The 21,825-nt window shown below is 43.3% G+C and overlaps 1 protein-coding gene across 1 annotated transcript in view; it reads left to right on the plus strand.

Annotated features, from left to right (window-relative positions):
- Positions 1–21,825, plus strand: part of LOC120899972 (GATA zinc finger domain-containing protein 14) — a 115,369-nt gene that overhangs the window by 10,476 nt on the left and 83,068 nt on the right. The window lies entirely within an intron of this gene.

Below are 21,825 nucleotides of genomic sequence, written 5' to 3' on the forward strand. Positions count from 1 at the left end.
TATACGTTTCTAATCGAGGACCTTTTAACACATTAAAATATCTCAAGTGACATTTACAGTTTCTCCAAAAACCATTTTTAAAATATCCAAAAAATTGTGTTGACGATTTAGTTGAAATCATAATTTCTATACTTTGCATACTATACTATACTATATATAAATTAGTATCTCCTAGTCATTGTTCTGGAAGGTTCGTTATATCATTCGCCGATATGAACAACTTTTGTCCAATCACGCTTTATTTTCATCAAGCGAATTCATACACGGACTCTTTATTTGATATCTGGATTGTTCAGAATAATCCGGAAATGCTTCGGAATTTCTTTTCGATAATTAATTCTCACTTTTTAGTCTTTAGCCGATGGATTTAGTTGCTCTCCAAGTCTCTCGAGTTTGTATGGAGACTATCTGCAGAATGAAAGCATGACTTGAAATACCTGAAGAATATGTTTCTTCTTGTGCTTTGGCAAAACAAACGTTTTCGGTCAAGGCCTGCCTATACCACTAATGCTTTCAGTGACTTATTGATTACTCATACTCATAGGATAGTCAGGGCTTGATTCGGGGCTTGAACCCATAACGGGAATGTTGCTAGGTCGTACGCATGCTTTCCAGAAATACAGATAATTAATGGACTATATGGGGCGGTCCCGCGATACAGTCGTCCACTCGAACGACTCAATAACGTTACGCCAAATAGAAGAAGAATTAATGCACTATATTCAAGCGTCCTGTTATATGGGTGTGTTGATTTAGAGATAGACACTGAAAATATCCCTCATGGTTCATGTCCTGGTTGAGAGTGACTTAATAAAGAATAGTGACTTAATACAGATTGACGATTAATCGTGTTATTTTTAACATTAAATCATTTATACTATCTCATAGATTGTTAAACATCGATTTTAAACGTCACCAAGTGTTGCCGGAGCATCCTTAGTCACGATCGACAGTAACTACCATTTATAGCTGCCGGCTGATGTGCTGTTTCCCGTTACATTCTGCCAAGTATAAAGGATATCTTACAGTATCTTCGCTGATGAACTTCGATTACTATGTTGCAACATATCAAAGTGTCTCTTATATATTTCTGAGACGTAATGACACCGTTTGATTAAAAGATTCCTGACTTCCAATATCGATGCTCCTTCGCTCCTCAGCTCCATTCCTATTTACGTCCCTTCTCGTCGTCTCCGCGACAGACCTCCCATTTTTATCCCCTCCCGCCGTTCTGTTTTTGGTCAGAGAGATCCATTTTTGAGAGCTTGCGCAGCATTTAATGAAGCTCATGATTTGTTCGACTACCACGTCCCCTTGTCCAGTTTTCGCTCTCGTCTTTCTGAGTCCTTGTCTCTATCATCAACCTCCCATCCTTAACACTTCCTTCTTCCTTAGTTTGTAAGACATATTATTGTGAAACCCTAGGCGGCTGACAATATGAAATAAATAATAATAATAATAATAATAATAATAAAAGTCATAGAATTCGTAACATCAATTTTGATATGTAACTTTCGGAATTATTTTCGGAATTTGTTTGAAAAACAAGCGATCATTTTTACAAGTTTTGTTGTACATACAAAGTGATTTTTGAACATTTGTTATGTTTTAATTAATTATTTTTCATTAAATTTCGATTTCCTGCATGAAGGCGTTCAGCTTGATCACTAATTGAGTCAGGAAATAATTTATGAATAATGCATCGTATATATTTTCCCAAAAAAAAAGCTCCATATTCCATGTTGTGCAACAGGAAACCGAATTTCTAAACCAAATTTAATCATCATTCAACCCCTCGAAAATCACACCATTATTAGCCACCGTACGCATTATTGGTTGTAAACTATGCTTTATAATTGATTCGCTGACAACTCACTCACCACGTCCCGAGAATGTTTCCATTTGCCAACCGCGGTTTTACGGCCTTCGTCGGTCGGTCAAATGGGTCACTTCCTATCGCATCGGGCGGGCCATTATCTATCTGCCGCAGAGAGTCGGAAGCAGGGCCGGAGATTGCGTCTGTAGAGCAAAACGTACGCTCTGGACAGAGCTGGAAGCGTCGACCAAATGCGGGTGCAATTCGTGCGAAACGCTTGAAATAGAAATTTTACGAACTGCGCTATTACTAATCCTCACAATCGTTTGTCATCAAGAGCGATTCTGAAAGTGGTGGATTTGGAGGAAGTGTGCTAAAACAAAAAGAAAACCCACTACAAGCTGTATTATATTGCAATTGATCGTGTGTACATCGTTGTGTAAAGCAGTGAAGGGTCGCACGTATATCTTCGTTACTCACTGTTGCCTTGGTGATTTTGTGTGCATTTTACCTCTCTCTCTCTCTGTCTCTCTCTCTTTCTGGCTGTACTTTTTGCACCGTTATGCGGGTCTCTGTTATCGTGCTGGACGAAGAGAAGGTGTGAAGGTGGTGGACAAACTCCCCCGTAAGCGTCCATGGCCCTGGCCCCATAAAAGTGAAGTGGAGCTCTTGCGAATGATGCATGCTGATGACGTTTTGCGGGCGAGCATTACACTTCACCCGCAGCGGATGAGAGATGAGTGTGTGTGTGTGTGTGTGTGTGTGTGTGTGTGTGTGTGTGTGTGTGTGTGTGTGTGTGTAAAGGTGTGATTCGTAACCGGAGAGCAGCAGACAAAAAAAACATCAAACCATTTCCGTTTGCTGTGTGCGACCTTTGCGTTGCGTTGCTGTAGGACAGGAAATGGATATGTCCCGCGAGGGAGGCACAGAGAGATATCAGCACACCAAAAAAAGGTGACTAGCGCCTTCCACGAACAAAAAAGCGATACCACCAACCGGCTGGGGGGTGGTATTTTGGGAGGCGCATTTAACGACAAGGCAGGGTCATCGGGCAGTTATTTAGGCTGTTGGTGTAATTATGAAGATAACAATTGCTGGTACGGTTTTGATACTAACTGTACTACTAGGTGGTGGAGCTTAAAAAATCGGCCCAAAAAATTGAGTATTTTTGAGTGCCATTGTTGATGGTTTCAGTTGGTTCAAAGAGATGACATGTTTTATTATTATTACTTGATGTTTACAGCTCATTTATTTGTGTTGAATAGCAATTTTATTGTTTCTTTTTTGTCTTTTTTGATTGTACATCAGATTGTGTGAGTTTTATTGTTCTTTTGTTTTCAATCGCACGGTGTACATCATTTAGTTAAATATTTTTGAAACTTTTGTCAACAAATAATATTGTCGCTTTTAGTTTATTTTTATTTTTAATCCACCTAGCCATAAGCGGCAAAATGAAACCTGCAGAAAAAAAAGTTAAACAAATGTCTGTGTTGGTGCCCCGTGCTCTCCAGCGATAGGTAATCATCACGTTCAAAGATTTTGCTTTACTCGGGCGAGTGCCCGCGCGCACTGCAAATATTTGGCGTGATTGCGCACACACACTTGTGCTGTTGTTGGTGCGCCGAAGACGATACGCAACGGACGACAACGCGCGTTGCGCATGGATGGTGCATAGCGGTCGGTTTCGCCTCGGTTCCGCGTGTTCCTCTCTCACAAACACACACACACACATGCGGTGAAAGGGAATGAGTAAGCTTGGGCAGCTTCAAGTGTCAACTTAAACTTGCTAATTACACTGCAGAGGCTGGCCTTCGCGGTCATACACCGCGCTGTTCTGCTGCTTCGCCACTCGGTGTGTGCATCCCAGCGGGACAAGATCGCGAAAGTGGAAAATGAGTGTTGTAGCAAACAATGTATCAACACCGGCCGGAGTCAGTGCACTGGTCGGACTGGTTTGTATTGGAAAGCGAATGCAAAACAAGAGGAAGAAAAAAAACAAAACAGAAGAAACAAACGCAGAGAAAAGAGAAAGAAACATAAGAAATGAAAGAAAAACAATGCAACAAGAGAAGATAAAAAAACAGAGAAAAACCCCAACACAAACTACATCAAACCGCATGTTGCTGTTGAGGTAATTAATTGGTTAATGTTTTGATTTAAAACTAAGAAAGTTAGCAGTTCGGCGACAAGGTTTTTTTTACTAGTGTGACTCAGTTGGTACGAGGTAGAAAGTGACGTTGATACGCTTTGATGGAGTTTGAAGGCATGGTGTTTGTAAGGAAAGTGTGAGGAACTACTCCTCTTTGGTGGGAGGTGAAGGTAAAGAAGATGGTTTGGTTGTTTATTTTTATTTGAGAAGAACATAGTTTTCATGTTAAGGGTGGATGTTTTTCGTGATTGATGTGATGGTTGTTTCAGCTCAACATTAGTTAGCTCAATTGTGATAACAGAATGGGGTTTTTACGAGTCTGGTTAGCTTTTTATATGGGGTATTGGGTTTACCGCATGAAATTATGTCAAACAAGTAGTCACTTGTCAAACTAGCCAAAGGCCAATGGTTTACTAGCCTCAGGAGTTAAGCCTAAACTATTTCAACCTGAGAAAATTCTGTTACTTGCTCGGTAAGGTTAGCTTATGTGTGATTGATTTTATCTGCTGGAGTACTAGTATTTTTCTAGAAGGATTTAGATACAACGTACAACGTAATAATAGTATAATAGTCGGCTCCTTTCCGTTTCTAGATCGTAGGCTGAAATTTTAGCCTGTCAGCATTGTATAGCAGTTTTGGAGCAGCTATCAAAGTGGGTATAATAAACAGGTGGTCTTTACATCCATTTTTGTTTCGATACAACATTTTAGATAAGGAGACCAAAGTCTGCTATGAATATGCTGATATGAACAATGATCCGTTCCTATGCAAATTAATTTCATCCATTCTGCCAAATGGATCCATTTTTGTTGTTAAATCCATTTTTGTTTCGATACAACATTTTAGATAAGGAGACCAAAGTCTGCTATGAATATGCTGCTATGAAAAATGATCCGTTCCTATGCAAATTAATTTCATCCATTCTGCCAAATGGAGCTTTTTCTAATTCAGAAATTAGTTCTTTAATTATCTGGGACGACACCACCTAGTCTATATACACTTTGATTTTAGATTCCACCATCTAATCTCTTTAATGCACCTTGGGATAAGTTAAAACACCACCTTGTTTTGCCATTTTTTCGAGCAGGTACACGAATTTAATTCTAGCTATGAGGCTTAAATAATCTAGACTGAAAATCGCAGGCTAGTTTTGAGTGCGGTTTTGTATGGAGTGTTTACATGATTTCAGCCTCCAACTGTCAAACTACATATAAAAAACAGACTAGAATCGTGAAGGGCCCCATTATTGAGATTGTAAAGAATCGGTGAATTTTTGACTTAAGAAAGGAACGCAAGTCTTAGATAGTGTTGTATTCTTGATGAATGACTGAATTTAGAATGGTTTGTCTTATGTTTTGAATTTGCAATCGATTTTCGCAATTAGTATTTATTTAGTAAAGACCATGACCAGACCTGCTATCGACAAATCAATCAGCTACCCAGTCATATCGATGAGTAGCTCGTGGAAGTCTACACTAGCGTGATTGTTATGCCAACATGTAGAACAAATGCATAATCTAATCTTCCGTTATCATGACAGAGAAAGTTATTTAGAAACAAATTTTACGATGGCATACTTCCGTTAATTCCAATACGATTTAAACCCAACTAACGAGCATTAACCATTTCACTGCAAGACACTTAGCATACGCTTAGCGCAATCGCACTTGGCCTAGTCGTCGCCAGTGAATCAGTGCCGTGGCATTTATTATACATTTGATTGCAATTGATAAGACCAGTGTCCCGGGTGGGGGTACTCGCTGAAGTGGCTAAAGCATGGCTTATCAACGGGTTCGCTCCGGAAGTGTTTTGCCCCACACACTGTGCGGCGTCTTTTCACTACGAGCTGATGACCGTTGTCTAATCAATGCGCGCAGAGGCGGCGATTACGCGATTCTTAAAACCTCCTGCCACGTTTGCGTAACCAATCTCATGTTGGTGCAATATTTTATTCTGATCATACAAAAAAAAATCCCCTGAAATGTGTTGACAGCTTTATCAAAAAAACGTTCGATGAAAATCGTGACATAAAACCAAACACTAATCACCACTACAATTCATCAAACTTCTGCCATGCGTGCCAATGGCGATCAGCGTCCGGGGCACGGCACGAGAGGGCCAAATTGAGGACAAAGTGATGCGTGTGAGTTCAACTGGAACATAACCATAATGCTGCACTCTAACTCTGCGCTCTAGATACGCGCGAAAATCAACAAACAGTTACCCGCGGCCAACTGCAGGCAATCGTGCTGGTATGGCCAGCGCGCAGTGCAGCGGCAGTGTGTGCCTTGGACGTCATTTGACTGGTGGTCAAGGATGGTCGATCTTGAATTAATTAGTCACACGATCGAGCATCTAACGGTTCGATCGAACGATCGAGTAGCGCAAAGTCTCGCACCCATTCGTAAAAGGCATTGTGTTGGGTTTCGGTGCACACCTGCATTGCATCGCCGTGGCAGTAGCAGACACATTAGGCAACGTTCTAGCAGCCGCGTGGTTCTGAGCTCGCTTACTTAACCTAGGAATTTTACCTTGGTTCCGAACCGGCGGTAGTGCTCGTGTGGCATCATGGTAATAGCCATCACGCATCGATTCAATGTGCCATTATTTCACGTTGAAGATGGTTTGGATTTGGATGGATTTGCCAATGAACGGGGGTAACGAGGAAGCGTTTGGCGGCATGCACAATGGCGGAAGTCACTCCTAGAAGAGGTGCAGTGTCGTCTCACACTCACTTCCGGAACTGCGACGTGTTTGCAGTTGCGAAAAAAGACGGAAGTGCACATGCTTTTCGCTTCTGTGTTTGGATCGTCGGTCGAAATGGGTGGCTTGTTATGCCAAATTAGTCGATGAACAGCTCAAATCCATCGCGAATGGTACGTTTATGGAATTATTGTCTGACTAGTTCTTAATTTATGCTTAGACGGGAGTATCTGTCTAGCAGAATGTACGTTATTTTCACAGAATTGTCATGTTGTTCATATTATAAAACAATTTTACAGCCCCCAAGTTCGTTGTTTACAGTTGCGGTATTGATGAGAACATTAGTTTGACCAGCGTGGTGAACAAGAAGTTCTAACACAGCAGGTGCTCGTAGCTCGCACACTGGTACACGAAAAGCCCCATAATTACAGCACAGATTCCACTAATTTGACCATTACACCCCGGGGGTTTCAGCATGTTCTTCTCTCTCTACCTCGCCTTCCTTTGCGGTTGCGTGACCATTGCACCAAAGCAACATCGGCGTACACACGCATCACGGCTGGGCGAAACCAAAATTCCTCCGACCCCGAAAGTGCGTAGAAAGTGATAAAAATGATTAATTATGCTGTCGTATATTTTTTTATTGAATCTAATTTTATTATCATCCACTCGGTCGGTTGACCGACCAAACGCACCGGATTCGGAAACGCGCGCCACGTGAAAGAAAGAGCCACGCGAAAAATAAAAAAAAAATCGCCCCAAAACCATGATTGTTTGCTCGCCCTGTTCGCGCGTCAAACGAGGCGACTGTGGGGCCACTTCTAGAGTGAACTAGCTCGACTGCCTTTGATCCCAAGGCCCGGGATACTTTATTATCACTTCTACTGATGGGTCATCCATCCGAGTAACCCAAAAAAAGAGAGCGGATGGGGCAGGAAGAAACGTTTGTGCAGCCCAGTTCGGGAACACACCCGAGGGCAACGACGCCTGTGTACAGTTCGTGGGATATGGCTTGGCTATAAAACTGAATTTATGGCATTAAAATTACAACCCCCATGTTTTTAGCGGGAGAGCACAGGAAGGATGGCCCTGTTTTTGGAGCCATGTTGTGCGAGGGTGAAGCATCACGTTTACAACAGGGTACACGCCAAAAAAAAAGCACAAGATCAAGCTAAGAATACACGCGACCGGGGAGGGGATGAAGAAGAATGGCCTCATCTAGCGGGAAATTGGCAGGAAAATAAAATTTCAAGCACACTCACAAAAACCTCCCAAAAAAAGAGGAGCATTGCCCAGCTTGAAGATGATGGTTGGCCCCGCGAGAACGACTACTTGTCGCTGGTGAGTACCGCCTTCCCTTGCCCGCTGGTGATGAATGTCCCGCCCGTTAAAGATGACGACGCGATAAAGGATAATAGCTCGCGAGCAACATTGTGCGTGCATTACTGTCCCTCTTTTGGTCCCGTGCTCTGGCGCACTTGCTGCAGAGCTGAACTGTTGAAGGAACAGCGTGGCTTTGGGAAGGATTTGTTCTTCCTTACAGCATTTTCTCCAGTCGCTTTGCGGGATCGGTTGAGATTGTATCCGTTCCGGTGCTGTATGCTCTGCGGGAAGTATGTTTATCATCTCGTGCCGCTTGGGCTGACATCATGTCGCCAGCGTTAATAGAGCAATTGTCTGACGGGTTGGTCGTTCTCGGCGGTGGGCAACGGGGCGATGTGTTGTGAATTTTGAGAACCGTTACGCTGGGACTTTGTTTGTCTGGGTTTTTTTCCTTGCGAACAGTCGTCCACACATCCCTTTGTTGTATTTATAGCTCTAGAGCAGGAAGTGGGTGAAAATCGGTAAAACATGGGCATATTTTAAAGAAATATCGTTTATATTCGGTTTCAGCTACAATGGTACGGCAGACGATTTCGGGTAGGATAGTTGATCGTTAAGAACGTCTCATGTTTTATTGGATGACTGCCAGATGTTGTTTTTATCATGTTTTAATGGGTCCATAATTTGTTTGTCTTTGTGAATTTCATCCACATTTTAAGCTTCTTTTGTTTGTTTTGCAGTTCAATGTCTTTTTCATGTTGTTTTGATTTGTTATTTATTCAATTATTTTTCTCTCATTATTTTTCATATTTTGATTTGTTTTTAAAGTTGGTTTAACTACTTTACTTTCTCAGTTTTCTTTATTTTCTTTTCATTTATATATAATCAATTGATGTAATATTCTCTTTAAAGTTTCTTTCTCGCTATCTTATTTCTCACTTGTGTATTTTTTTGTTTTTATTATCTAGTGCTTAAATTAAATTTCTATGAACATTTCTCTGATATATTTTAATTCTGAAAAACTTCTTCACTTTTGTATTGTTTTTTAACTGTGTTTTTTTTTCATAAAATTTCTTACCTTTTAAAACTATCTAAGCTCATTAAGGCATGTCATTTTCTTAGCCATCTACTTCAAAATTTCACCATAATTAATACGACCATTCCACACCGCGTACGCTGTGCTTATTAGTGTCCACCGCTCCATTTATGGCTTAATAACCTTTACGGTGATATTGTCAATCTCAATTTAATAAAGCCCAACCATTTACACATGCACCGACGAGACATCAAACGTCAATTTCGACCGCTTAAGATACCGTGGCTGGCATGGGATGGATGGATATTAATTGCGTCGACACAGATAGCATCCCCCCATCGCGTCAGCCACCTACGCCACGTGAAAAGTTTTAATACCTTTTGCGGCTCACGGGGGTTTTGACGGTATTCTGCGGAAGCCTTTACAGTGTAGTAAAGCGCAACCAACGCACATCTGGTTCTGTTCGGGCAGAGAGGCAGGCAGGCAGGCAGACATTAGCAGCACATCAGCAGCCCTCTTTACCTTATTTAGCCTTTTGCGCCATACCAACATTGTCGTTTACTACATTTGACTCATTGCCTTCCACCGCGCGCTGAAGATGCTGACGATGTGTGGTAATAATTCAATTAAAACCCGTCATAAAATGGCTTGGCTTTGGATTGAAGGTTGAAGCAGTCCAAGCCAAGCGCTTCACTGTGTAGGGGCTGCTCGCTCATTATGGTGATTTAGTGTCGTTGGGCCGTTGGAGGAATCACTTAACAGAAGACCATATCGGCTCGCATCACCACTGCCAGTAAATTAATATTCAATCAATTCCATCACACCCCGACATTGAGTGACTTCTGCCGGAGAGGGGGTTCTTTTTTGTGTACAAAATCCGCGAGGGTTTATCAGCACGCATCTAGTGCTCAAGCAATCGTTGTCGTAGTGCATTCGAAATGTTCTTCAAACTGCAATCTGTCACCGTTGCACCGCTGACTAATTCCCACGTGACGCGGGATGTCCGAGCGCAACTGCAACAGTGACTAACTTCGACGATGAGCCACCTTCGCTTTCGTGGTGGGATGGCGTCACTGTGTCCCGTCACCACCGTGGCAGCAATTATCATTCCGTGCCAATTGTCCGGATGCACCAGCTCACTCGTCATCATCGGTTCGTGTTAGATTCCCGGCATCATTCGATACGGTTGTCATGGAGCGTTGTGTCTGCTTCTGCTCCGTTGCTGTATGATTTGCATTCCTTCAATTAATGTGTCGCTCTGTAACGAAACGTATGACGGAAGCGAACAATAATCGAGTGCAATTGTTTAATTGATTATGTCTGGCAAAAAGGTAATCCTTTTTATTGACTCTTTTACTATAAGCTCTCGTTGATTGGTTCCATTCACAAGCTGTGCGGCGAGCAACATGTTCTGTTGCTGTTGCAGTTTGGCAGGAAATCGCAGCAGCAGCAGCAGCACGAACAGTAATCGCAAGCACAGCCCGATCGACAATATTCTAATTATATTTCGTTTATTAGCATAGATTACAATGAATTAATTCAGGGGTCTCCAAACTACGGCCCGCGGGCCGCATGCGGCCCTCGGGAGCCTATTATGCGGCCCTTGGCGGCTTAGTTAAGGTTAAAAGAAATAGTTGATTATTGTGACTATTTGTAAAGAAAATATAATTGTTGCTATTCCGAGCCGTAGACCAAGCTTAAATATTAGAAAGCTGTAGAAGTTTTGTATATCATGTTAGTATTTTCCTATAAAGACGAAATTTAAACGTTCGCATTAGTAACAGGCAACGGAAAGATGGTCATCAACACCATTTTATGTGAAGCAATGCGGCCCGCGAACTGAAAAGTTTGGAGACCCCTGAATTAATTAAATTCATAGAATCGATGCAGCGCACAAACTGCAAAAAACACACTCACACACATACAATCTCCCATAAAGGTCGGCGGAAGTCGTTGCTGCTGAATTAATAGATCGGATGCATGCCCCGCGCGCTCCACCATCCGACAAGAACGCGGCCAAAAAGCATTCCCCATTTGCGGTCGGTTTTGCATGCCCGATGGGTTTCTGTGCGGGGTGGTGAGCGTTGCCGTGCCGAGATGATTGAAGCAAAATGCTGCCGGGGAACGTGGAAGCGCACCCGCTCGGGGGAATAGCAAGCACGCATTAGCACTTGCGCTAGCAGTAGCAGCGGTTGAAGTCCATTAGCTTTAATTTGGCGCGTGAACGCACTTTCTGTCCCTGAAGCGTGGGTTTGTGGGGTTAGGCAAATGGCAAAACCCTCTGAACTCGGTGAGCCCCCCCCCCCCTCACGCCACGGGCACATCCGCACTGAAGCAACCCGAGGCGAAAGGAACTTCCGAACGCTCTGCTGCGTGCTGTTTTGGTCGATCCTGTTCTCCTGTCTTCTGTTCTCCCCATGTATCCTGGTTTGCCAGAAGGATGCCCGAAATTTATGCGCCAGAATCTCACTCACACCCCATGCGGAAGTGGTGCGGTAGTGCTCTTGGTTAAAGGGGTTTGTTGCTGTTGTTGTTGTGGCTTAAATTTGCTGTTAAATTATGAACCCCGGGGCAGTGGTAGCGGTAGCTTCTGGTTTTGTGAAATTAAAACATCTGGGTCATCGTGGCGAATGGGCGGGTAAATTGGGGAAGGCAGGACAGGCATGGGGCATACAGCGGAGGGAGTCATTTTGCACCCTTCTAATGCGCTATATTTATTGCATAGGAAAATGAAGATGAAGAGACTTAAAGGCGTGAAGGGGTGCTTAAAAATGCTGTTTTTGGAATAATTAAAGTGTTTTATTGATACCTTTTCACCCAGAAGTTCAGTTGCTGGGCTGTAAAAAATGGAGTCAAAGTATGGGACATTTCAAGAGATTAAGTTTTGTGGTGTTTGATAACACTTTATTCCAATTTCACTAAATAAAAGATATTTATTCATGAAAAACTCCCAAGTAAAAGAGAAATATGCGACATCTTTTTATAGTTTTGTGAGTTCCAGCACAAGTTATTCTGAGTGCTTCGTCGAGTTGGGAACATGAGCAACTTAAAATCATCACCTTCATCGGTAGCACTTAGGAGAGCCGCTGCAAAACCACTTACGGACTAATTGCATACCGTTAATGGACTGCCTTGGATAGAATGGCATACAACACTCCATAACCATACTCTTTCACACACTGAAGCACCTGAATCGGCAGCTGTTAGAAGTGTTCTTCGGCTCTCTAGTCCTTGGCACTATCGGAAGCTCGAGAGTTCGGGATGTGTGATCGTTTGTACCTCAGTTTTGTGTGTTCCTCGTATTGTGACTACGTGTGGGATGAGCGTCGAACTTGCCATAGTCTAGCGATTTGTAATTCAAATCATCTCTAACCGGTATAGCTAGGAGACAACGATCTGCTACTACCATCAGAGATGTCTGCAACTTTTTGAAGACTTCATGTTGGCGGGAGCTCTTTTGGCACAGTGCCACAAAATAAGCTAGAAGTAGCTTACATTTAGCAAGTGTAGTAGATGAAGACTTCTACAACAAAATTGTTGATTCTAATGCACCAAAGAAGTTGCAATTCTAAGGACTGTGTCCAAATGCCAATCCCTAAGAGGTTAACATCATGGAATGCTGTGTACAAACCTGTAGAAAGAATACTGTTGAGAAATCTCGCACCAACAACGACCATCCCTTTTCCGTTGCTGCCATAACTTCTTCGTGCCGGCGAACACACCCCACAAACCAAACCCAGGCGCCAATGAGATAATGTGTGTGAAATTTGGAAGCACCCATCGAAAAATTACCTCCAACCGAACAACAGCCTGTAACAGGCTCAGGCCACCGGACACTTTCTGCTAAATGTCAAGGCTACAAGGCCCACCTTTGACTGCGAGCGTTTTGGGCGTGTGGGCGTGTGTGGTGATAAAACTGGCCCAAGATCTCCACACCGGCTCCACCACCCCAAACTTCTTAGTTTAATAACATAATTAGCACTTGTGGCTAAAAGCGAGCGACACGGGCACACTAATAATGGTGTCGCTTGTTAGGGCTTCAGAGGTTATTTTAGTTCACCGCTTCCCATCCCTTCCCAATGTAACGGTTGTACTCTCGGATATACGTCGGTTTGGTTTCATGTGCAGTACACCTGTGGGCAAAGTGCGTGTGTGTGGGTTTGGTGGGTGTAAACGATGAAGAAACTATTCCACACCGCCTACATCGTTATCGTGGCCGGGTTCGGAACGAGCCTGGCTAAGCCAGGAAGCAGTTTGGAGCAACTGTTGTTGTTAAATTGGTGAGTCTTCTCCACTGAAGGTGGTCCGGTTCGGTGGACTCGCTGACATGGGTTTGAATGTCCAAACAGCCACCACCGTCATTCGAACAAGTTGCAGTTGTGAGGGTTGTTTTGCCTGAAGGTTATGCCATGCACACAAAGCGTGTGGACGGACAAAATACTACGCCGCAAAGGTGAGCTTTAATTCTCCATTAGCTTTTTTATTTTACGCATTTCTGACCAAGTACATCGCTACATCTTTAAGGTCACTCTTGATGTGAAGAATAAGCTGCAGCTAGAACTGGAGCTCCGCAACGCAATCAATCAATTCAGCTTGAGGTGATATTCGCTTCATTACTTTACGAGCCTCGTTATGCTGCCACAATGCCCTAATTATACGACCATAATGATACGGACTTTCAGCAGCAAAAAAACCCCTCCCATCCAATTCCAATGATCCAGAAAATCGTCCCATCGAATCGAATCTTACTAACTGGCTGGCGTGTACTGCCATCAATCATTCTTTACAAACTGTCGATGAGCGTTGTTCCTAGACGTTCCTGCTTGGATAGGGGACTCGTTGTGACCGGCTTTCCAAAACAGCTGGTGTGCATGGCATAAAGTTCGTTGTACGCTATTGGACGAAAAACTCATCGGTCATTTGTCTGATTGCTGGATTGTTGAGTGTGGAGGAATGCGGAGTTCGCCACGAACATTGTTGAAAACCCTCATCTTCAAATCCGGTTCATCTCTGTCCATCATACGCTGCAGGGGCGAGAGTGAGCGAATGGTCGGGAGCAATCTGTCAACGGAAAATTGAAATTAATGTTCTTTTAATGGTGCAGTGTAAATTCTACCGGAGAGTAGTGGCCAGCACTGTGCACCATCTTGAGGGTGTGGTAACTGAGCCGCAGTGCCGCGCAATGCCACGGAGTGTAAAGTGAAAACACAAATTTCAACCCTGTTGACCTGCCGGTTGCTGTACGGACGAGCATCTCTCGCGGTGCAAACGGGGTGGAAATTAAATGTTTAATTACTTAATTGGGAATGTAAATGAACGCTATTTGCGAAACGACGAATGCTGTGTCGAAAAGGTCGCGCGGAAAAATATGTATTCCCGAGCAGCTATGTGAAGTGGATTGCGAGGAAGAGGCGACAGGCTTGTTTAATGCTTGCGAATCAAGCTGGTAGAGCGGTAGGTTGTAAAAGTAGAGATAAAAAACAATCCAAGAAACAGAGCTAACTGAATTTGTCTGCCCGTTAAGAGACCCTTTTGCTCTATCAGAAGTACAGCTCCTGAGCGGATAAAAAAGTTCTCGGAAAAGATGAAAAATATCTTATCTTGTCGTACGGCTTTGTGTTTGGAGCATTTTACTGCTAAAGATACCATTCCCACGAGCATGTTACCTTGCCCGCCGGTCGGGCTAATTGTAACAAAACATGAAATAATTAAATTATCAACCTCACGACGAATGATGGTCATTGCTCTGCTTCAGTTTCCATTTTTTAGTATTTTTCTTTTATTTTGGGATCAGTTTTAAGTAGCGTTTTGTTTCTACCGCGGGCGCAACATCCACGCCAATTTGTTATTTATGTCCAACCAAACCAATTGGGAGATGAATTTTAAGCACAATCACCTCGACAGATACACATACACATCGAACGAGATTTTCCTTCGGTCCCTCGTCGCAACCGCTAGAAAGGCCATTTAATGTCAGCAGCAAATTCTCTCTCATTACATTCACTTTCACTCACTGCTGTTGCTGCGGCTGCTGACGCTGGGGGGGCTGTCTGTGCAATGTTGCCATACTCTGTGGCAACTGTGTCGCCCGGTGTCGTCAGATCGGAAGAACGATTAAAACCCCTTTACCCTTCGTTGCATCCACCGGACAAACCGGTTGTTGAGTGATCGTTTCGGAAGCGTTTAACTCGGTGCTCGGTCGGCGGCGACGGCGCAAAAAGGGTTGTGGCAGCGAATAACAAGTTGGTCATGTTACGACAAACACATGATTCAATGGATGGTTTTCCGGTTTTTCCTTTCGTTTGGTCGGTTGGGAAAATTGCTGATCCGCAGCATCGTCTGGTCTGGTCTCGGCTGCAGCCGCTGCACGATGGATGTGGTGTGGAGGTTGAAGATGGTGAAGAGGAACGCTGCGAGCAAATCGTCGTTAGTTTCACCCGCAAAGCAAATGCTGCGCCGGGAAAGAGGGATGGCGTGGTGGGGTGGAAGAGGTCAATCAATGGCCGCAAACCCAACAGGGTGTGTGTGTGTGTGAAAACCTGGGGCTGGTGACGGTCTGTCGATGTAATTTTTTTTATTGCGGACCCGGTTTGGGTGAGCCGCATCGCTAAATTGTTCTCGATTTTATTGCGGGATCTCTGGCTGAAGTGAAGAGCAGGTGTCACATCGTTCCAGTCGCAAAGCGCTTGAGGCGAGCTGTTGATGAGAGTAGATTATGCTTTTGTTGTTGTTGTTGTTTTATGTCGGTTAGAGACGCGAGATATTGCTGGAGGAGAAATCAGAAAGCAAACTGATTGCAAAAAGATTATATCGATTGGAAACTGCTGACATTAGAGACTAATGCTGGTTTTATCAGTAACTGGCATTGGCTAGAAACGGTCAATTTAGTTGTTTGATCTGAAGATGTCTTGTTATGTTAACTTATTTATGGTTTACTTTTGATATGGATTTATATTTGGATTAAGAGATTTTTAACAAACTTTGTAATACTATATGCTTTAAATACTTAACGACACGTCTTATGTCGTGTGAGGCATGTAAACATACATAAGAAATTACAAATAGTAAATATTAATTAGGAATCACAAGACATATCGACGAAATGGAACATAGTATTGCAATAAAGAGGCACGATTGAGAAATATTGTTTAATTAAGGTGCAGTTTATCTTAGTAGGTATCTTCGGTCAAATCTTCAGGATCTTTAGGGTTTTAATACTGATGTCTAGTGTTTTCTTTCGTTTTTAAAATATTGATAATTTGAGCGTAAGTGTAATCAAAAATGAATCGCATTACTCAACGCTCGCTAGATGGTTTTCAGCAATTGTCACATGTTTATAACAATTGTGCTGTTGGTGTGAACACTAGAAAGTTTTAATTTCATTCTGTAAGTGGAATCGTGCAGGTGAGCGTAACTCGTTTTATTATTATTTTTCGAATTTAATTATTTTTTCCGAATTATTTGCGTTTGCTCAGAAATGGTTTGTTTACATTTCATTTTGGATTGAATTTAACAGTTCGTGCATTGAACTAAGGAGTCATAGCGGGTCAAACACCATATTGAATGAATGAAATTGTTGGGCCAGTAAAAATGCATCTCAGCTGTCAAATTCAATTTCAAACTCAAATTTGAGCAACAAAGTATGCTAAACATATAGCAAAATGACTTGGTAAACTCTGTGCTGAGGCTATAAAGTTTGCCGATTACTGACCTGTATGGGCCAGCCAGCAAATATTATATATTTTAATACAAGTTTAGCAAACAAAGCACAATGTAAGTGCCTATTACACTTATCTTAATTCATTGCTGTGTACATAAATTCACTCACCGTATTTATTTGTTTATCGAATGATGTACCTTGTGCCAGTTAAATATTGGTTCAAGATAGATGATACCAAATATGTATCCATTTGTTTGGTCTGCGGCTTACCGTCCAATCGTGTTGTTATCTTCACCTTCCAATCGCGCTTCCACCGTTAAAGGTATCGAGCGGTCGAAGCAGTGCATCGACAACTTGCACGCAGTTACACCACTCTTTGGCTCTTTTCTCTCTTTTTGACTCTGATTGGAATCGCCAAAAGACGACTCCCGACTACTGTACCAATTTCCATCGCAAGCCCCCGTCGTCCCGTGAAATTGAACTCCAAATACGGCAATGAAACGATTTCTTATCGCTCCACCGCTGCGAAATTAAACCATTCTTTTGCCAGCGGAGCTCCAGATGAGTGGAGGGCTCTCTGTGATTTGCCCCTATTCCGGCATTACCCCGATCGAACTCAGTGGTAAAAGTTTTTGTTTGTGGATCGCAAGCGAAGGATGCGTTCGAAAATTCGATCACCATTCAACCGGCAGCCCGGCTTTTCGGCGAGCATTACTTTTATGATGGAGTGCAATAAACCTGTGCCCACACTGTCGATTGTGTTTCGACGGGTTTGCAAGGGGCGTGTGCAACTTGCAACCGGAACTTTGTTTGGCCGGAACACGGACACGTAATGTTACTACCACGTCTGCTTCTTACCGAGCCCCAACCTACACACATCCGATTGCTTATCAGTATTACGCGATTACTTGTCGGCAGAGATTATGGTGAAACTAATTCCACTATCCTCTGATTTCGTCCGCTTAACGATCGGGGCTCGTTACGTGGCCGGCCGGCCTGCTAGCTGCGTTACACTTTCGAGGCAGGTTGTTCGCGAAACTCCATTTATGGCCCTTGCGCGAAACACGCACACCTTCAACCTAATCGCACCACCGTCGAAGGACTAGCTTCTTGGTGCGCTCGCCGTACTGCAACTCATCTACAGTTACCGAACAGAAAATAAACCAATTTCCATCCGATGCATTTATTTTGCAAACGAAACGTCGGCAGAACAGACGAAACCTGTGCCTCACGAACGTCTCGCCATGCAACGAAGGGCAAAAGCAAGAACGGAAGTCAGAGAAAAGGGCACACTGCAGCAACAAACCGTGCAGCGAACGGACAGGATGTGAATGCAAATTACATATTGTAACCGTTTTGTGTTTTTTTCTTCTTCTTTCTGTACTGTTTGTCCATCCTTCCGACGGACCTTTTTTCGGCCTCGTATTTAGCTCGGTCGGAATCGCTTCAAAAGAAGCTGATGCAGCTGCCAGCCAGCATCGGAGTGGGCTGGCTGGCTGGCTGGGTTTGTACCAGAACGCTTTGCGCCCGAGCAGCAGGTAGTAGGCCGTACGCGGCCGTCCTGCAAAGCTTGAAAGTCGTGCTGGAACTGCTGGTGAACGGTGCCCGCTGGATCCGGTCCCCTGTACGGAAGACCTCGACCTCGTCCCGGTACCTGTTTATTATGTATGGGCTTGTCTGTGTCCTCCTGGATGTGGTGCCCGCTCTTCCTAGAAACCGGTCGAACCGGACTCTCACGTCATGTCGCGCCATGCTGCACCATGGGGTCCTGCGTCCTGCGATTGCCTACGGTGGGAAAGTGAACGATGTCGTGTGTCTCAGTGTGTGCTTGCATGCGTGTGTGTGCGTTTACAACATTTGAAGCTTTTTTGGTTAGCATCCTCCGGGGCCACCGAGCAAGGGTTTCGTGTCGTTTAATGGGAAGGGTGCTTTGCGTAGGAATTTATAAATTGATGGGCTTTCTCGTGTTTGTTTCTTCAGTTCTTTGTTTCCATCCAGATTCGATGGGACCCTAGGCCCGAAATCCCTGCCCCGTGTCCGCGCGTGTTCCTGGCTGCTGGAATGTTAAAGGGTGCCCGTGGAAGGTGTGGTTGTGGAGTCCCTTTGGTCAGATTTTGATAATAGAGTCACATTATCTCATTAGGATTTAAAAGGAGCTTTCTTCGGAGCAGTAAAAGGTTATTCGGGGAGCGAGAGTAGCCCTCCTTCAGGGTTCAGAGATTTGCTGAACCTCATAACTTTTGATTGTAAAGTTGCGTATGGATGGGAGAAGTTTTATTTCAGGAACATCTTCGACATGTTCCGACTTCCCAAACAACATTCCTGTGGTTTTTGGTGTAACGCAATCCCGGCGTACAACCCGAAAAAGGTTCAAGGGATATAAATTGTTGTGGTTTTATTCTCCAAATTCTACGTACAAAACGGCAGATTGGTTATTTGGAGGCGGGATTTCTGTACACTGTGAGCAAACATGTTGCAGATAATTTTACCAATTAAAGGATTTTACTTTCGAGGATTTCAGGCGCTTCTTCTGTATGTGGAAATAATTATTCTAGGTTTTACCTTTTTTTAAAGTCACTCATTCGCCTCGACAATGGATACACTGCAATAATTCCTCAATTTATCTTGGCGGTTGCAGCAAAATTATTCACTTTGTCGTATATTTGCACTCCTCAACGGGTAGTCATTTCTTTCACACTTCTTCGCTTTTGCACCACAACACCACTTCCAGCAGCGTCCCCCTCGCAATCGACAGAATAGCGACAATTTTAATTAAAAATATGTCTACCGGCTGTCGGCTGCGGTTTTCGGTGAGCAGCATATCACCACGTTGTCAGTGTACAAACTTCCGTTTGTAGGTTTTTTTCTTCTTGTTTTCTTTCGCTCAGATGGCCCTTGTCTAGGCTCGGAAGTTCTTCGCGTCTTTCTGGGTGTGTGAGTGTCTGTGGCTACGAAATTACGATTGTGGCTTTCTTTTCTCCGCATTACTTTACCGTTGGCATTAGCTTAGCTTTATCCGGGACGCTGGCAGTGGTGTACAGTCAACGATGAAGCAATATTTTTGGTGTTTTTTGCCTTTTTTTCTCGCTTTGCTTTCGGCATCAGGCACTTCATTAACATTATTTTGTTATTATAAAATCAAGATACAGTCGTCAGCTCATCCGCAGCAGTATCGCGCGGGCGATAGTGTTGTACTCGGAATAATTATGAACGACATTAATGAATGTGAACGAGTTGAAGCAAGCAAGGAAAAACTGTGACACCAATGAAACAGTGAACAATGAATCAACCTAAGTGAGGGAGTGCCGGGAATAGTGAGCACGAAAGAAAGAATAGACGAAGAATACACTTTTAATAAACTTTGAATGTGATTTAATAAAGTAATATTTTGAAGAATTTTCAATGTTCCTAATATAGCTATTTATATGCTTACAGTAAATTGCAACACACAAATGAACCAAGCCATTGCTCACTGTTCTACTGTAGCTGGTTATTTGTGTGTAGAAAAAGTTCAAAGCAATCTTCCTCTGCTTATCCACTCCGTTGATACCTAAGTCGCCAAGAAGAGCTTTGTTTTGAAATCGTTGGATTACCAGCTAGCAAGATTATAACTTTTTCGCCAATTGCTTCAACGAGAGATGGTGCAAAGAACTGCACGCTAGAAAGCAAAATTGTCAAACAAACTTGGTCGTTGCTTTTTGATGCTCGATTCTTTTCCCCCTTTTTCCTTCAACTCGATATCCTCAATGTGAATGAACCAATCTTGGTGTGATGCTTCCAGCTCGTTCCAACCGTCAACAGTTTGCAGAACATCACAACCAATGCAATCATATGTTGGACATACGGCTACGATACGGCACACGTGCAGTAAGAAGGATAGAAGCAGCAAAGAGAAGTACACTTTCTCACAGTTCTGCACAGCAAACCTCTCTCACAGCTCCCGGATCTAAGCCATTGGCAGAACTTTCCCGAACCGCTAGGGCGCTAAGAAATCACGATCAGATGGCAATGTTGCGCTGGGTCCTTCTTCGCTGGTATGAAGTTTACATTCGCGACGCTGTGTCACCGCCCTTAGACACCATTTGTCGCTTTATTGCTATTCTATCACATTTCACACCCTGCATGGCTCGGTCGTTCGCTTTTTTCTCTCCGTGCGCACCAAATGATGTGTCCTTCCCATCGCGAATGCTGTCAGCAAAGTTCTGTGACACGGCACACCACCGTGGGACCTGCTGGCGGATGGGGTTTTATGCATCCGCGGCAAAAAAGTAACGCGAATCTCGCCCGGCGCCTCCGACAAAACGACAAACTTTGCACAGAAAATAGAATGCACAACACCCACGAGGAAGGAATGTCGCAGATGGTGGGAATTGGCAACGACGCACTAGGAGAGGATTGCGGGGGAAAAAATAAACAAAACGCACAGGGACGAGAGAAATATATACAGTGGGTGCTTGGGAGAAAGATGCATAAAGTGCAACGCTTCGCTAATCATAAAATGACATGCTGATGAAGAAAAAGCAAAAAGTGCTTGAGGAGCTAGAGGAGAACGTGCGCTTCGGGATATTTAGCGAGAAAATGTATTTGAACGTCACAATCGTTCGCTATCATCAACGTCGCCATGAGCGTCAAATTGGTGAGTGGAATGGCATTTTGTCGTTGTGGTCTCTTAAGAGCACGAGAATAATGCGTTAGTGTCGGTATTTGTGGGATTGAAAATAGTTTGGCAAGTGGAAAGGTACTCTAAGGATGATTTGGGCTGTGAAATTGCTTAAAAATCGTTTGAATTGATATGCGAAATGAAGGAACTGGAGCTTTTTTTCTATTATAATTTACATTTGCTTTGAACCCATTCAAACCTATGTATCTTGAAAATTGACTAGTTCTTACAAATTCCCATAAGATTCTATAGATTCTAAAGTTTTCATAGATGATAAAGATAGAGAGTTATTTACTAGTACAGTAGAGTTGTTAAAGATTGCTATAAGGTTCCCACAGACGGATAAGGCGATCATGAAAAAATAGAAAAAAAATAGTGATGGGAAAATGAAGATTTGTTGAGAAACGATTCCGGCTAGCTTAAAATTTTTGATAAATGAAATTGCAAATAGTAGGTTCAGGCAATCAGAATCAGCTCC

Source organism: Anopheles arabiensis, chromosome 3, assembly GCF_016920715.1.
Source record: "Anopheles arabiensis isolate DONGOLA chromosome 3, AaraD3, whole genome shotgun sequence".
In the NCBI taxonomy this organism is placed as follows: Eukaryota; Metazoa; Arthropoda; class Insecta; order Diptera; family Culicidae; genus Anopheles; species Anopheles arabiensis.